At 39.2% G+C, this 15,066-nt stretch overlaps 1 pseudogene; it reads right to left on the bottom strand.

Moving 5' to 3' along the window:
* Positions 1-494: 494 nt before the first annotated feature.
* Positions 495-1,840, bottom strand: LOC102844914 (annotated as a pseudogene).
* Between the last annotated feature and the right edge of the window lie 13,226 nt (positions 1,841-15,066).

The raw sequence follows: 15,066 nt of genomic DNA, 5'->3' as shown, positions 1-15,066 counted from the left end.
TTATTTTTAGTACAATAATTCTGTGTATTCCATCCATCTTTTTTTTTCCACAGTAAGAATGAGCTGTATTTAATTTAAAAAGGGGGGAAGGGGTGTACCCCACAAATGATACAGTATGAGGATACACAATTTAATCCCACAGCACGACTGAAGGCTTTCACTGTGTTTGACGTCATCACAATGGAAGGCATAAAAAGTGGAGTAAATCAATGTTGATACAGTCCAATCTAGTCCATTAGGCTAGATGGTGCAAGAAGTCCTTTAAATTAAAAGTGCCCTACCCTTACCTAAATGGCTAGCAGACATGGAGAATGACACAGGGATGAACCCATGGCGCTTTCTCCATGTAGCTATAAAAATGTGTTGTCAAATGGCACATTGTTAAACACTGGAAAGGGGTGCCACAATGGACCTCTCTCTTTTATAGGTACAAATGCTAGATTCAACTATCTCCACTAAGCAGTAAGTGGGGTCTTCTGCTGGGAATGCCAACCCTAATTGACTTTGTCTTGAAATATATACAGATTATTTGTAGTAGCTACAGCAATGATATTTTCCTTAGGATGCCAGGCTGTATGAAGTATTTTCTTGTTGAAGTCTAGGCTGTCAACACTTATTTCATCTTTCTTTCACTTGCCACTTGCACAGACTTTGCGTGGCTTCAGAACCGTGCGAGGTTTGTTGTTTTCCCGGGATGCTTCTAGGGTTATATCTCGCTTTGTGTTCCTGTCAAACATTCTGAAGAAATTATTGTAAGATCCAGTCACGACAACATTGTTGAATCCATTCCAACACCATTCAAATTTATCAAATATGCAGTCATTTTCATATAATGAACAAAGTTTACTTCTGAGGTATTCATGTACCTGGTACATTTCCACAGGTCTGTTTTCCATATTTAAGTCCCAAATGTTGACTGACAAATAGTCTCTAGTCATCATATATGGACCACTATGACTGAATTTTACATCAGAAATAGAAGAGATGATCTCAGAAAAAAATGACCTGTCGCTGGGATCTTCAGGTTCTTCAAACAATTTAGGATGCCTATCGCAGAGGGCAGACGCCCTCATATCACATAACTGAATCGTTCCTTTACTGCTGCTATATACAAACGTGTTACAGCTGTTTGGATGGAATTCCGCTGCTATAATCACCTCCGTGAGCTCTTCCATATTGGCAGGCTTAATGTCCACAATATTAAAACTCCTGTCTGTAATTTCCAGATGCCAAAGATTAATCCGCAAATAATCTGCAGATAAATAGGTTTCATAATCACTATTAAAAGAAATAGAGTTGATGTGATATGTATGAGCATTGGCAAATATTTTTCGTGGACTGGCTTCAACCATTAGATCCATGGGCCTAAAGACTGGTGCTCGTAGTGTAGTAACTGTAGTAGGATCTCTATACCTTCCATCTTCCTCTTTTAAGTTATAACCTTCTGATCTTTTATCTCTTTCACTGATTTTCCATAATTTTATTGTTTTATCATTGGTAGACAATACAAACTGAGCAGCATTTTTCTGGGGTAACCACCTAATTTTGTTCATCTTTTCTTCTATTTCTAAACTTTTCAAGTAGTCATGAACTCTGGTTCATGGCTCTGGAAAGTGCTGTAAACATTATATTCTCCTCTGCTATGAGACTGGATTTTGTTCTCCTACTCCTTTTGAAAGATGACAACTCTTCCACCTTTATCTCCTGTTGCTAGTAATTCTCCAGAATGATTAAATTCTACTGTAGAGATTATATCTGCTTCTGCTACATCACCATCTACAGCTCCTTTCACCTGAGATAAACACCACTGAATATCATTCCCTCCTCCAGCTCTTGCCATGTTGCACTGCAGATGGTGACCCTTCTGGATTTCTCCCCATCTTTTTTTTTTTTATGCTTCCCAAGCCATTTTACTGTTTTTGCCCACAGAAGCCTTCATTATTGAAACTTAGGCTTGAATTTTTTTTCCTTGAAAATGAGAACTGTTGAGTTAAAGCTAAAATTTCTTTTAGTATTCTCATTCTTGGTCTTGACACATTTCAATATTATACTTTGTTTCACTTTCTCTTCTAAAGCCACTCTTTCAAATCTTCTGTTCAGATCTTGTATCATTTCTCCCCTTCACTTTAGTTTATCTATGTTCTACCAAAAGCTCGAAAGTCTCTTCTGACATCTAATTTGGTGTTTTTTTCTTCTCTTGCTTAGTAAAAATAAAGAAAACTTGAAACATTTATTGATGAATTTATTTATTGACTATAGTCTTCCATGTAGATTATACCTCAATGTTTTAAAACATTCCTTTACGCTGGACAAAACATCATGACAAAAGGTGAGGTGATTAAAGTTGTCAGGATTTAATATTCCTTGAATCTACAATCAATGTCTGGGGAAGCAGCAGACAAAACCCAAATACCAAGCATATCTGCTGCCAAGGATTTCTTTAATGTACAAAACAGCCAGAATGGCATTTTGAGGTCTTAGCTCTGCTGGCCCTAAGCTGTGATATTTTCAATAGTCTCGTATATTTGTGGAAATTGTGCAAAAGTTATAAACAAGAACTATACTGAATGTACCATGGTAGTCAAAAGAATGAACAAATCTGAAAAAATAAGGTTTACCGCCAGCACACTCCTTAGAAGTGAGGATGGCAAGACTTCATATCCTCTCATATACTTTGGAAATGTTATTGTTGTTGTTAGGTGCTGTAGAGTTAACTTGTAACAATAGTAGATGCAACAGATTTAAAGTTTATCCAATACTGCATCATCCTCACACTCTCTATTGTGCTCAAGTCTATTGTTGTAGTCACCTTGTTAATCAGTTTCATTGAGGATCTTCCTCTCAATCTCTGACCCTTTTGTTCTTTTCCAGGGACTGGCCCCTCTTGACAACATGCCCAAATTATTTGAGATAGAGTCTCACCATCTTTGCTTCTGAGAAGCATCCTGGCTGCACTGCTTCCAACACACATTTGGGTGTTCTTTTTTTTGTGTGTGTGTGTGTGTGTGGCAGTTCATGGTATATTCAATACCCTTAGCTAAATATTTAATAATACTTACAGATAACATCAGGATGTTCTACTCCTCAGAGAAGATATCTTGTTTGGTAAAGTGTCAATGATAAGGAGAAAGACCTTCTAGGCTATGAATTGACAGGATGGCTTCGACAGTTGCCTCAAGCACAGCAGAGATTGTAAGAATGGTGCAGGACCAGGCAAATTTTCTTTTTTGTCAAATGTAGGGTCACTATAAATACAAATTGCCTTGATAGTACTTAGAAACATTGAATTGGCTTTAAAGACTCCACACCCAGACTCTTATAGCACTTGACAGAAGGATAGGAGCCGATGAGACAGAGAGCACAGCTGTGGTCTTGGGCTCTCAGGCTTTGTCTGGGAGAAAGCAGCAGCAGTGGTGGTACTGTGGAGTCAGTCCCTGCTGCCCCTGATCCTTGGGCAGGTGGAACTGTAGGGGACATGAAACATTGCTTCCTTCCTGCTCACTTCCTCTTATTCCATTCTCCTAACTGCTGCCATTGTTGGTTCCTCCAACAATGACTGACAGCAGCTCCAGCAGTGAAAGGCACATCAGCAGTGATTAATGTAGATAGATATGGGTTACAAGAAAGTTTTAATATAATGTTCACACAACGTCCAAATGACATAACATCATAGTTTGTACACACATATTAGGACTTTAAGTGATGCACGCCGGTAATTAGCTGGAAAATGCATCAGTAAACTACTGCTAGTTTTAAGAAGACTGGCAATTGATTAAGTAAATGGCTTGATTAAAAATGGGGTATTCACAAGGTGGATCATGGACCTAGGACTAAAACCAAGGACTGTAAACTTCATTCAAGAAAAGCTTGGAAAAACTTTAGTAGTCCTAATCCACAACATAAAGAGTCTTCCAAGTATTCTGAAAAATTTACAACCAGGAGAAGATAAAATAGATGAATGGGACCTTCTAAGAATCAAATCCCTATGCGCATCCAGAAACTTCTCTAACAGGGTAAAAAGGGAAGCCACAGACTGGGAAATAGTTTTTGGTAATGACATATCAGACAAGGGACTTATATCTAGAATTTATAAAATACTCGAGCACCACAACAAGATAAAGGAGAATAATCCAATTGAAAAATGGGCACAGGATATGAACAGACACTTCACCAAGGAAGACACTCAGATGGTCAACAAGCACATGAAGAAATGTTCAAAATCCCTAGCCCTGAGAGAGATGCAAATCAAGACAACAATGAGATATCATCTCACTCCAGTAAGACTAGCAAAATTTGACAGAACAGCAAGCAACAAATGCTGGCGAGGTTGTGGAGAGACTGGAACCCTTATTCACTGTTGGTAGGAGTGTAAAATGGTGCAACCACTGTGGAAAGCATTGTGGCGCTTTCTCAAAAAGTTGCAAATAAAGATACCATTTGACCCAGCAATTCCACTACTGGGAATATACCCTAAAGAGATCATAAATGACATCCAAGTAGATATATGTATACCCACGTTTATTGCGGCTTTGTTTACAATAGCAAGGAGTTGGAAACAACCTAAATGCCCATCAACAAACGAATGGGTAGAGAAGCTGTGGTATATTCGCACAATGGAATACTATGCTGCATTGAAAAACAAGGAACTCATGCAATATTATTCAAAATGGGTGACCCTGGAGGACATTATGCTGAGTGAGGTATCTCAGTCACAAAGGGACAAATGCTATATGGTGCCACTGTTGTAGAATGAGGCTGGCATTGGGGTGGGGGTAAGACTGAGAAAAACTGGATGAAATATGTTTACGGCATTGAAGTCTATGGGGGAGAGACTAGTCTAAAAGTATTATATTTCAGGGCATTATTTTTATCGTAGGAGTACGCAACGAGGGTTGCAAAGTGGATTATATTTGGGGGTAGGGGGTAGGGTTTGGGGAGGTGCGGGGGGATTATGTACCCATGAGGGAGTTTTCTTTTGCTTTTCAAGGAGAACAGCAAACGGGGGGGGGAGGGGTTTGTGCGGGGAGAAGGGTGCAACAATGAATGAATGAAATTCCAAAATCTCTGTAGATGTTCATTGAAATGAAAAAGAAACAAACTAAATTAATTAAAAAAATGGGGTATTCAGAGGTTTTTCTTCAAAGAATTTTTGTGTGTGTGTGACAGACTTACTCCAATTAAAATCTTTAAATAAATCTGTTCACAGACTATGTAAATTGGAGTGAGGGAGCATCAATGCAGAGACTTCATCTGAAACTTAAAAAAAAAAATTGGCAATGCCAGTCTTTTACTGTTTCCTTTGATGTAAACACTCACTTTTATTTGAATATGGTTTTGCTTAGGTCATAGAGATCTAATGAATGTCTACCTTCAGTAATTTTATTTCTTCTTTTTAAAAAAGTATTTTATTCTGGTTTACTTACAAAGTTCATATACATTGTTTTTCCACACTGGATCTTTCCTTCTTTTATTAAAAATTCAGACAAGGAAAATTATTTTTTGAACATCTTTTTACTTTCTCAACTCCTTGCTACCCTGAATTTTTTAAATAAGAATAAGTGAATAAAAGCAATAAAGTTCTGGGAAATACAAAACCTAGTTACATTGGACAAGTTGCTCTGATGATCTGGGCCTTGATTTGAATGTTGGTGAAGGAAGGAGTTGAATTAGATCTCCCAAGATTTTACCAGCTTTAATTGTCCATTTTGTGAAATATTTCCTGTCATGGTATTTACAATGATACTGTTATTCCTAGAGTGAAAAAAATTGCAAAGGTTCTTGAAAGCTACTTTGCGCCAATCCCATCTGTATTGTAATAAACAGCAATGGTGGGATTTTTAAGAGTTTTGAGAACTCCCACTACCCAAAATAGCTTCCCTTCCTAACTTTTTGGAGGCTTGAAATTTCCACCATTGACTTTACACTTGTTAGGAAAGGTGGAAAAACTCAGACTGTCTACTCATTTCCAAATAGAAAATGTAAACAGAGAGAAGTTTGGGATGGAAGAAGAGGAAGAATCAATGGAATGAACAGAGGTGGGAAATGTCATTACAAAAGATATAAACTTTAGGTAGTTTTTACCATCTAGGAGTATGGGGTTACAGTTTCCCAATTGTCTGTGTTTTCCAAATGTATTCAGTATCTTAATTTCCCATGATATCTCATTTTTGAAGCTCATTTGTGAAGCCACATCATTTGGACCAAGCAAACATGTCTGTCTTAGTTATTAATATTGCTGATTGGAGAAGACTGAGCAATAACCTGTTATGCAGATGACAACCTTGCTTGCAGAAAGTGAGAAGGACTTGAGAACTTGCTACAGTACTACAACCTTTGGTACGGATTTGATCTCTACATCAAGAAAATGAAGATCCTCACCACAGGACCAACAGTCAACACTATGATAGATGATAGATAGTTAGATAGATAGATAGAGAATTGAAGCTGTCAAGGATTTCATCTTCCTTGGATCAAAAATCAACACACTTGGTACCAGAAGTCAGGAAATCAGGAGAAGTATTGCATTGGGCAAATCCACTGTCAGGAACCTCTCCAAAGTGCTAAAGAACAATGTGAGTTTGAAGACTAAAGTATCCCTGATTTAGGCCATAGCCTTTTTAATCACTTGCTATGTTTTGAGAGCTGGACAACAAATAAGGATGTCAGAAAAAGAATTGATATCTTTGAATTGTGGTGCTGGAGAAGAGTACTAAACTTCTCATGGATAGCCAAGTGAACAAACAGGTATGTCTTGGAGAGGGCAGCCAGTGTGCTCCTTGGAGGCAAAGATGGTGAAATTTAATCTTTTATACTTTTTACATGGGGCTGGGAGAGATTATTCATTGGAGAGGGACATCATACTCTGAAAGATGAGGAGTCAGCAAAGGAGAGAAAGACCTCCAATGAGATAGATTGACATAGTGACTTCAGTAATGGGCTTGTGTGTTTCAGAGATGGTTAGGAGGGTACAGGATAGGGCAGGGTGCAGGTTAGCTGTTCACAGGGTGGTTATGAGTGACTCTGTTCACAGAGCCATACTTGAGTTGACAATTCCCAACAACAAAATCTCACACATGGAGGTTGTTATTATGTGCCATCGAGTCACTTACAACTCATAGCAACACTTATGTAAGAGCCCTAAACCCTGTTCTATCGTGTGCCAACCTCACTGTCTTCGACACACCTACACATATTGCCTCAGTGACTGAATTAATCTATCTCATTGAGGGTCTTCCTCTTCTGTGCTGTCCCACCACACTCCCAAGCATGATGTCCCTCTCCAAGGACCAGACCCTCCTTGTAACATGTCCAAAGTATGTCAGATTAAGCTTCAGAATCCTTGCTTCCAAGGAACAAATTTATTTTCTCAAAGTTCAGCATGCTGGCACTAAGTGAAAGCTAGCTCTCTCTCTTCTCTCTCTTCTCTCTTCTCTCTCTCTCTCGTAATGGAAGTGTGAGTGCTGCGTGAGAGTTTCTTTTTGTTGGCCCCCCCCCTAATTTCTTTACCTTTGGGATCTCCACGTGGCATCAATCTTTCTTCACTTGTGCTTCTTTTCTTAACTGATTCCTTTTTTATCTCAAAATAAGAGTTTAAGACATATCTTATGCTAATATGGCTCGTCAACATCACAAAATCCCATTTCCAAATAGAAGTACATATTGTTATTGTTATGTGCCATCAAGTTGCTTGCCGACTCATAGCGACCCTACAGACCCTACGAACAACAGCCCTAAACCCTGCTCTATCCTGTGCCAATCGCACTGCCTCTGACACACCCATCCTGATTGCTCCAGTCACGGAATCAATCCACCTCATAGAGGGTCTTCCCCTCTTGCGCTATCCCTCCACTCTACCCAGCATGATGTTCCTCTCTAAAGACCTGTCTCTCCTTACAACATGTCCAAAGTATGTCAGACGAAGCCCCAGAATCCTTGCCTCCAAGGAGTGGTCTGGCTTAACCCTCTCCAGGATGAATCTGTTTGTTTTCTTGGCAGTCCATGGAATATTCAATACTCTTCTCCAGCACCACAGTTCAAAGGCATCAATTCTCCTTCTATTCTCCCTAGTCATTGTCCAATTCTCTGATGCATAACAAGTGGTTGCAAAGACCATGGCCTGTATCAGACGCACCTAGTCTCCAGAGAGGCAATACGGTTTTTGATTTCCTGGCTGCTGGTGCTAAGAGTGTTGATGGTGGAGCTGAGCAAGCTGAAGCTGTGAACAATCTCAATCTCTTCGCCATCCATCCTGATGCTGCCAATTGGTCCAGTGACAGGCACAGGGTAAATCAGAGTTAGAATTTACCACATTAGGCCTTCTAACATGGGGAGCTCTGCTGGCTGAGTGTTAAGGAGTTGAGATACCAACTCTTGGCACAAGATTCCAATCTACCAGTGCTCCAAAGGAGAGAGATGAGCAATCTCCTCGTGTGCAATTTACTGCCTCTGAAAACCTGATGACTGGAGGATCAGCTATGAGTTAGTTCTAATCAGTTTCAGAGGTTTGACTTCCTTATGACTAAAAGTCACCTGGGAGATCTCTAGATTATATAACCAACACTTTGTGCACTTTGTCCCCTGAATAATAAAATTGATTCCAGATATGGTTCTCAAGGAAATGTCTCTTTGGTATTGTTAGATGGTGTTGAGTTAATTTCAACTCTCAGAAACCCTGTATGGCAATGGAGGATTTTCTGTTGCTATTGTGTGCTATCAAGTTGCATTAATATTACATGCAACCAAAATATTACTGAAGATCATCTAAAAATGACTGCAACAACACATTGACAGAGAAGAGCCAGAAGTTCAAGCTGTATTTAGAAGAGACTAGCAGAAGGGATATCATTGCTGATGTTAGATGGATTCTGATTGAAAGCAGAGAATACCAGAAGAATGTCTGTGTTTTATTCACTATGCAAGGCATTTGACTATGTGAATTCTAACAAATTGTGGCAGCTATTGAGAAGAATGGGAATCCCATAACACTTAACTGTGCTCATATGAAAACTAGACCAGGAGCCTGTTGTCTGAATTAAGCTAGTAAACACTGAGATGAATTGACACAGTGACTACAGCAATGGGTTCAAGTGTACCAGAGATGATACATATGGCACAGGATAGACAAGCTTCAGATCTATTGTTCATAGGATCACTATGAATTGTATTTGATTCAGTGGTACCTAAAAACAACAACAACAACATGACTGACCCTCCATCAGATTTTCAGGGGCTGTGAATTACATGAGAAAAGATTTCCCATCTTTCTCCTGCTGAGCAGTAGGTGGATTTAAATTATTTGCCTTTGGGTTGGCAGTGCAACTCTATCCACTAGGCCATCAGGGCTTACACAGGATTTCCTTTCTCTATGCCATGCATTAGAAAGTTGGACAATAAATAAAGATGAAAGAAGAAGGACTGACACCTTTGAGTTGTGGTGCTGCATGGATTGCCAAAAGAACAAACAGATGTGTTTTGGAGAAAGTGCAACCAGAGTGCTCCTTATCTCTCATGCTCTGGTTCTGTTTCTAGGTGAGACTATTCCTTGAAAAGGGATATCATGCTTTAAAATATAGAGGGTCAGAGAAGGAGAGGAAGACCCCCAATGAGACACAGTGACTGAAGCAATGGGCCCAAGCATATCAGACATGGTGAAGATGTTGTTGTTGTTGTTATGTGCTGTCGAGTTGCTTGCGACTCATAGTGACCCTATGTACAACAGCTCTACACTCTACTCTGTCCTATGCCAATCTCATTGCCTCTGACACACTCTTCCTGGTTGCCCCAGTCACCGAATCAATCCATCTTCCAGAGGGCCTTCCCTTCCTGCGCCTGCCCTCCACCCTCCCAAGCATGATGTCCCTCTCCAAGGACCGGTCTCTCCTTACAACATGACCAAAGTATGTCAGACGAAGCCTCAGAATCCTTTCCTCCAAGGAGCAGCCCGGTTTAACCCTCTCCAGGATGAATCTGTTTGTTTTCTTAGCAGTCCAAAGCACTCTTCTCCACCACCAAAGCTCAAAAGCATCAATTCTCCTTCTATCCTCCCTAGTCATTGTCCAACTCTCTGATGCATAACAAGTGATTGCAAAGACCATGGCCCGTACCAGATGCACCTTTGTCTCCAGAGACACGCCGTTGCTCTTGAGTACTTTAGCGAGGTCCCTAACAGCAGACTTTCCCCATGGCAATGCGTCTTTTAATTTCCTGGCTCCTGGTGCCAAGAGTGTTGATTGTGGAGCCAAGCAAACTAAAGCTGTGAACAATTTGGATAAGACAGGATTAAGGTCTGTTGTTCACAGGGTCATTATGAGTCATAATTGACTCAATGGTATCTAAAAAAAATCCCAATAACAACAACATGAGGACACATCACCATGTCTTTCTTCTTTGGAAACCATGGTGAATTGGCACCTCCAATCTTTCATTTAGTAAATGAGCATTTAGATTTTGCACTATCAGGATCCTTCAAGGAGCTATAGTGGCATAGATTGCAACATGTTGCTCAGTTAACCAAAAGACCATCTGTCTCAGCAGTTCAGACCAACCAACAGCTCCTTAGGAGAAAGATGGGCAATCTCTTCCCATTAATTTTTAAACCCCAGAGGTTGATTATAATGATTTGGAACCAGCTTGATGACCATGAGTTTGGTTTGGTTTGGTGAGGTCCTTTAGCCATCTGCAGATAAAATGAAACCAGACAGTCTTGACAACTCAACACTAGTTCATAAAATTCCATAACCCAAATCCACCAACCAGTTTCCCCACATCACATGATTTCTTTGATTATGTTTGCTGTACCAAACAGTTGACTCATATCGCCAAAAAAGTAACACAACCTGCAATTACTCTTTCTTTTTGGAACCCCTTTGAGAGAATCTTCTAAAATATACAGAATTTCACACTTCAGAAAAAACAAAAAAACCATAAACATTCATGTTCGTATTAAAATAAGTAGTATAGAAGAACCAAAATGGCAGTGGTGGAGGAAAAAGCATAAGGAGCTGGAGGAGTGGCAAGCTGCATAGAAATGGGCCACCAGAGAGACCAACACAGTACACAGAGACCTACATGGCACGATGTGGACAGTAGGAATTTGAGTCAGAACTTTTATTAAAATAATTAGTTTGGGAAAAAAAATAATTAGTTTGGGAGTCACAGAAGCAGGGAGCCATAGACCCTGGCTGAAGTTGCCAGCCGAGCTGTTGTGGGACCCACTTGCCAGGAGCAAGCAGGGCAGTGGAAAATTGACTGAGTTTTCTTAAGTCTTGCCAACCCACCAGGAGCAGTAGGTCAGTAGGAATTTGACTGAGTTTTCCTGGGCCCCGCCAACCCACCAGGAACAAGCAGGTCAGTAGGATTTTGACTAAGTTTTCTTGGGACCTGCTGACTGGCCAGGAGTGAGCAGGTTGGTGGGAATTTGACTGAGTCTTCTTGAGCCCCACCACATCTGCAAGGAGTGAGCAAGACAGTGGGAACTGGACTGAGTTTTTTGGGCCTCACCAACCTTCCAGTAACAATCATGTTGGTGGGAATTTGACTGAGTTTTCTTGGGCCCTGCCTACTGGCCAGGAGCAAGTAGGTCGATAGGAATTTGACTGAGTTTTCTTAAGCCCTGCTGGACCCAGGGCCCTGTTGGAACAGGGACCAGTGGGCCAGAACACCTGGGTGAAGGCTGCTGGGCAAGGACCACTGAGTGAGAGTGGCTGGGTGGGAGATGGGCAGCTGGAATTTGAGTCAGGACCACACTTGTGATCACACCCAGACAACTAAAATTTGAGTGAGGTCCCTACAAGTGATTGACCCAATTTGGCTCCACACCTGCACCTAGATGTCCAAACAATTTGCCTTTTATCAGGAGCACCTAGGTCTGACTTAGCCACAAGAGGCTGCTCTCACAGGCCCTGAACTGAACCTTTCCTTGAGTCAGAAGTTCAGAGAGAAATAAAGATGGGGTAGCTGTCCCACTGATTCCTAAAGAATTTCCTTAAGATCAAGAACCTATCAATGTTACAAAAGAAGCAGTCTATCTTACACCCTATACAAGTACAAAGCAAGATGTCACCCGCAAAAAGGTGACACAGTATCAATGGATTTCCTGAAGCCAGGAAGACTGATGGAACTTTCTGACACAGAAAGCAAGTAAATCAAGTAAAGGCACCGAAAATGTTGTGGAAGAATTACTACTAGAACACTTCTTAGGCATAATGAAAAATGAGAGAATATATATTCAAGAAGCGAGGCAAACACCATATAGAATAGACCCCAAAAGAAAAACACCAAGACATATCATAGTCAAACTTGCCAGAACCAAAGATAAGGAGAGAATTCTGTAAGCAAGAAGGGAGAAATAAAGAGTAATCTGTAAGGGGAAGCATTTAAGATTAAGTGCCAATTTCTCAGTAGAAACCATGTGAACAAGAAGACAGTGAAAAGACATATATCAAACACTCAAAGAACATAACTGTCAACCAAGAATATTGTACACAGTAAAATGTTCTATCAAATATGAAGGAGAGATAAAGATATTCCCAGGAAAACAGAACTTAAGGGAGTTTTTTAAAAACAATATCAGCATTTCAGCAAACACTAAGAGATGTCCTTTTTACAGAGGTACCATAGAAAGCAGGATGGACCAAAGTAACTAGCAACAATACCAAAAAGAACTAAAAAAAATGATAGCAAACCCCCCCCCCCCGAAATTCAATAATCGCACTGAATGTGAATGGTTTGAATGCACCACTGAAGACAAAAAAGAGTAGCAGATCAGATAAAAATGCAAAATCCACCAATATGCTGTTTACAAAAGACACACCTGAAAAATGAAGATAAAGAAGACTAAAAATAACAGGGTGGGGGAAAAGTATAACAAGCAAATGGCAACTAGAAAAAAGCAGGAATAGCGGTATTAATCTGTGATAAAACAAATTTCAATGCAAACACCATTACAACGGACAAGGAAGGTCACTACATAATTCTTAAAAGGTCAATAGGACAAGAGGACATAACAATAATAAATATCTATGCACCAAATGATAGACCTGCAAAATATATAAATCAATCAAACGTTTAAAAGAACGGAAAAAGGAAATAGACAACACTACTATAGTACTTGGAGACTTCAATACACCACTCCCAAGAAAAGATAGAGCTACCAGAAAGAAACTCAACAAAGATGCTGAAGAATTAAACCACACAATAAACTAACTCAACCTCATAGATATTTATAGGCTAATGCACAAAAAACCCCCACAATATACCTTCTTCTCCAATGTACATGGAACATTCTCCAGAATAGATTACATTTTAAGTCAGAGGGTAAGCATCAATAATTTTAAAAAACATAGAAATAATACAATACATCTTCTCAGAGTACAGTAAACAAAATTATAAACTAATAACAAAAGGATAAAGGAGGAAAAGCTTTACATTTGGAAGCGGAATAACATCTTGCTTGAACATGAGTGTGTCTGAGAAGAAACAAAAAATGAAATAAAAAAGTTTCTTGAAACGAATGACAATGAAAACACCACTTACTAAAACCTCTGGGAAACAACAGAGGTCAATTTAGTCTCTAACCCAAAATCTCCAACAAATTAAAAAAGAACAGTAAGAAAACCTGACACCTTCAAAAAAAACCCCTGAAATTATAAAAAATTAGAGCAGAAATAAATAGAAAACTGAAAAACAATTAAAACTATCAACAAAACTAGGAGTTGGTTCTTTGAAAAGGTCAATAATATCAACAAACCACTACCCAAACTAACAAAGGAAAAGAAGAAGACACAAATACTCTGAGTAAGAGATGAATCAGGCAACATCCCAAAAGAACCAACTAAAATAAAAAAGCTAACATTAGAGTATTATAAAAAACTATACTCAAACAAATATGAAAACCTAGAGGAAATGGATAAGTGTTTAGAAATTTACAATCTACCTAAACTGACACAAACCGAAATTGAACATCTGAACAGACCCATTACAAAAGAAGAAATTGAATAGGTAATAAAACAACTTCCAACCAAAAAACCCCTGGACCAGATGGTTTTACAAGTGAATTTTATCAAACATTCAGAGAAGAACTGTCACCAATTCTACCTAAACTATTTCAGAAAATAGAAAAAGATGACATTCTCCCAGATTCATTGTTTGAAGCAAACATATCCTTGATACCAAAGCCAGGAAAGGACACTACCAAAATAGAAAACTATAGGCCAATATCTCTTATGAACATAGATGCAAAAATCCTGAATAAAATACTGGCCAATAGAATCCAATGATACATCAAAGAAATGATTTTCCATGACCAAGTGGGATTCGTAACAGGTATGCAAGGATGGTCCAACATGAAAAAAAAAAAAAAGAAAATTAATGTAATTCATCACATTGACAAAGCAAAGAACAAGAACCACATGAGCCTATCAATTGATGCAGAAAAGGCCTTTGACAAAATCCAACACCCTTTCCTGATTAAAACACTCAACAAAATAGGATCAGAGGGGAATTTCGCCAACATAGTAAAAAGTATTTATGAAATACATTTTCAAATTCCTCTTTTGTAATGGGTCTGTTCAGATGTTCAATTTCGGTTTGTGTCAGTTTAGGTAGGTTGTGAATTTCTAAGTATTTATTTTTCTCAGTGAAGAAAGGTTAAAGGCATTCCCTTTAAGAACAGAAACTAGGCAAAGATGCCCTCTATCACCTCTCTTATTCAATATTGTATTGGAAGTCTTAGCGATAGCAATAAGACAAGAGAAGGAAATAAAAGGTCCTGTCATTCTTATTCACTGTCCAACTTTCAGATGCACTGCAAGTAATTGAAAAGATCATGGCTCGGATCAAGCACACCTTAGTCTTTAAACTGACATCATTGTTCTTTAGCACTTTGGAGAGACCCTTGAAAGCAGCTTTGTCCAATGCAACATGTCTTGATTTCTTGACTGCTATTACCATGGGTATTGATTATGAACCTAAGCAAAATGAAATCATTGGCAACTCCAACTTTTCTCTATCATGATGCTGCCTATTGGTCCATTGGTGATGATTTGTGTTCTTGATGTTGATATTTAA

The sequence above is a fragment of the Elephantulus edwardii genome, unplaced genomic scaffold (assembly GCF_000299155.1).
Source record: "Elephantulus edwardii isolate Elephantulus edwardi_28Jun2011 unplaced genomic scaffold, EleEdw1.0 scaffold00111, whole genome shotgun sequence".
Lineage (NCBI taxonomy): Eukaryota > Metazoa > Chordata > Mammalia > Macroscelidea > Macroscelididae > Elephantulus > Elephantulus edwardii.
This window is presented reverse-complemented; position numbering and strand designations above follow the sequence as displayed.